Genomic DNA, 3,596 nt, shown 5'->3' on the forward strand with positions numbered 1-3,596 from the left:
TTATAAATAAAAGTAAACCTATCGACATGGTACTCTTTTTCAGCTGATTTTTTGTGACAAAGTCAACAATGCTATCGAATTTTTGGTACCATCAATGGTTCTTCCAAAGTTGTCAAAATCAAAATATACTTATCGACATGGTACTCGTTTTCAGCTATTCTTTTCCGAGGAACTCAATGGTAAAATCAGATTTTCTGTACCATCGATGGTTCTCCAGAAATTTAAATATTTATTTAAAAATTAATATAAATCTATCGACATGGTACTCTTTTTCAGCTAATTTTCCAAAAAATCCAAAAGTGAAATCAAATTTTAGGTACCATCAATGGTTCTCCCAAAATTCAAAAACTTTATTTTTATTCAAAATAAACTCATCGACATGGTACTTTTATTCAGCTATTTTTTTCCGAGAAATACAATGGTGAAATCAAAATTTTGGTACCATCAATGGTTCTCTAAAAATTGAGAAACTTACTTAAAAATCAAAATAAATCCATCGACATGGTACTCTTTTCCAGCTAATTTTTCCCAAGAAATGTAATGGTGAAATCAATTTTTGGTACCATTAATGGTTCTCTCAAAATGAAAAAAGCTACTTAAAAAACGAAATAAACCCATCAACATGGTACTCTTATTCAGCTAATTTTTTCTGAGAAATTTAAAAGTCACATTAAATTTTTGGTACCATAAAGGGTTCTCTCAAAATTTGAAAATTTACTTAAAAATTAAAATAAACTCATTGTCATGGTACTCTTTTTCAACTGATTTTTTTATGATAAAGTCAACAGTGATATCGGATCTTTGGTACCATCAATGGTTCTCACAAAATCCAAGAACATAGTTATAAATAAAAGTAAACCTATCGACATGGTACTCTTTTTCAGCTGATTTTTTGTGACAGAATCAACGGTGCTACTAAATTTTTGGTACCATGGTACTCTTCTTGAGATAATTTTTTTGGATAGACTTAACTATGATAACAGATTTTTGGTACCATGGTTTTCCCAAAATTTAAAAATTTTCTTAATATTGAAGATAAATTGACCGACATAGTACCCTTTTTTAGCTCTTTTTTTCTGATAAGCCCAACGGTGAAATCAGATTTTTGGTACCACCAATGGTTCTCCCAGAATTATGAACCTTATTTAAAAATCAAAATAAACCCATCGACATGGTACTCTTTTTCAGCTAATTTTTCCCGAGAAACTTAATGGTGAAAATAAATTTTTGGTACCATCCATGGTTCTCCTAAAATTCAAGAACTTACTTAAAAATCGAAATAAGCCCATCGACATGGTGCTCTTTTTCAGCTATTTTTTTCCCGAGAAATGTAATGGTGAAATCAAATTTTTGGTACCACCAATGGTTCTCCCAGAATTAAGAACCTTATTTAAAAATCAAAATAAACCCATCGACATGGTACTCCTTTTCAGCTCATTTTTTCCTAGAAACTCAATGGTAAAAATAAATTTTTAGTACCATCTATGGTTCTCCCAAAATTGAGAAACTTATTTAAAAATCAAAATAAACCGGTCAACATGGTACTCCTTTTTAGCTAATTTTTCCCGAGAAATTTAATGGTGAAATTTAATTTTTGGTACCATCAATGGTTCTCCCAAAATTGAGAAACTTATTTAAAAATCAAAATAAACCCATCGACATGGTACTCTTTTTCAGCTAATTTTTTCCAAAAAATGTAATGGTAAAATCAGATTTTTGGTACCACCAATGGTTCTCCCAGAATTAAGAACCTTATTTAAAAATCAAAATAAACCCATCGACATGGTACTCTTTTTCAGCTAATTTTTCCCGAGAAATGTAATGGTGAAATCAGATTTTTGGTACCAATAATGGTTCTCCCGAAATTAAGAAATTTACACAAAAAACAATATAAATTCATTGACATGGTACTCTTTTTCAACTCATTTTTTTCCGAGAAATTCAATGGTGAAATTAAATTTTTGGTACCCCCAATGGTTCTTCCAAAAATGAGAAACTTTTTTAAAAACCAAAATAAACCCATCGACATGGTACTCGTTTTCAGCTAATTTTTCCGGAGAAATGTAATGGTGAAATCAGATTTTTGGTACCACCAATGGTTCTCCCAGAATTGAGAAACTTATTTAAAAATCAAAATAAACCCATCGACATGGTACTCTTTTTCAATTCATTTCTTCCGAGAAATTCAATGGTGAAATCAGATTTTTGGTACCACCAATGGTATTCCCAGAATTGAGAAACTTATTTACAAATCAAAATAAACCTATCGACATGGTACTTTTTTTCAGCTAATTTTTCCCCAGAAATCTAATGGTGAAATCAGATTTTTGGTACCACCAATGGTTCTCCTAAAATCTAAGAACTTACTTAAAAATCGGATTAAGCCCATCGACATGGTACTCTTTTTGAGCTAATTTTTTCCGAAAAATGTAATGGTGAAATCAGATTTTTGGTACCAATAATGGTTCTCCCGAAATTGAGAAACTTATTTAAAAATCAAAATAAACCCATTGACATGGTACTCTTTTTCAGCTAATTTTTCCGGAGAAATGTAACGGTGAAATCAGATTTTTGGTACAAATAATGGTTTTTCCGAAATTGAGAAATTTACACAAAAAACAATATAAATCCATTGACATAGTACTCTTTTTCAGCTAATTTTTCCCGAGAAATGTAATGGTAAAATCAGATTTTTGGTACCACCAATGGTTCTCCCAGAATTAAGAAACTTACTTAAAAATCAAAATAAACTCATCGACATGATACTCATTTTCAGCTCATTTTTTCCGAGAAACTCAATGGTGAAAATAAATTTTTGGTACCATCTATGGTTCTCCCAAAATTGAGAAACTTATTTAAAAAATCAAAATAAACCGATCAACATGGTACTCTTTTTCAGCTAATTTTTTCTGAGTAATGTAATGGTGAAATCAGATTTTTGGTATCACCAATGGTTCTCCCAGAATTAAGAACCTTATTTAAAAATCAAAATAAACCCATCGACATGGTACTCTTTTTCAGCTAATTTTTCCCGAGAAATGTAATGGTGAAATCAGATTTTTAGTACCACCAATGGTTCTCCCAGAATTAAGAAACTTACTTAAAAATCAAAATAAACTCATCGACATGATACTCCTTTTCAGCTCATTTTTCCCGAGAAACTCAATGGTGAAAATAAATTTTTGGTACCATCTATGGTTCTCCCAAAATTAAGAAATTTACTTAAAAATCGAAATAAACCTATCGACATGGTACTCATTTTTAGCTATTTTTTTCCAAGGAATTCAATGGAAGTACCACCAACGGTTCTTACAAAATCTTAACCTTTTGGCCAATTTCCAACTACTGAACACATCAGCAGTATATAAACCAAATAATCTTCTGAAAACCACAAAACGACACGGTTAGCTCTTAAGCAGCTCGATTGGCACATTAGTCCGGTCATTTGTGCAAAATTTGACGATATAAGAGCCTAATTAAATTAAGAAACGGTCCTTTAATCATCATATTTAAATTTTTTTTGGGGAATATTTGGGTGGTCCCCGCATACGAATAAAGCAATTATAAATTCATTAGTGATTAAAAGAAACTCAACA

The sequence above is a fragment of the Anthonomus grandis genome, chromosome 10 (genome assembly GCF_022605725.1).
Source record: "Anthonomus grandis grandis chromosome 10, icAntGran1.3, whole genome shotgun sequence".
Classification (NCBI taxonomy): Eukaryota; Metazoa; Arthropoda; class Insecta; order Coleoptera; family Curculionidae; genus Anthonomus; species Anthonomus grandis.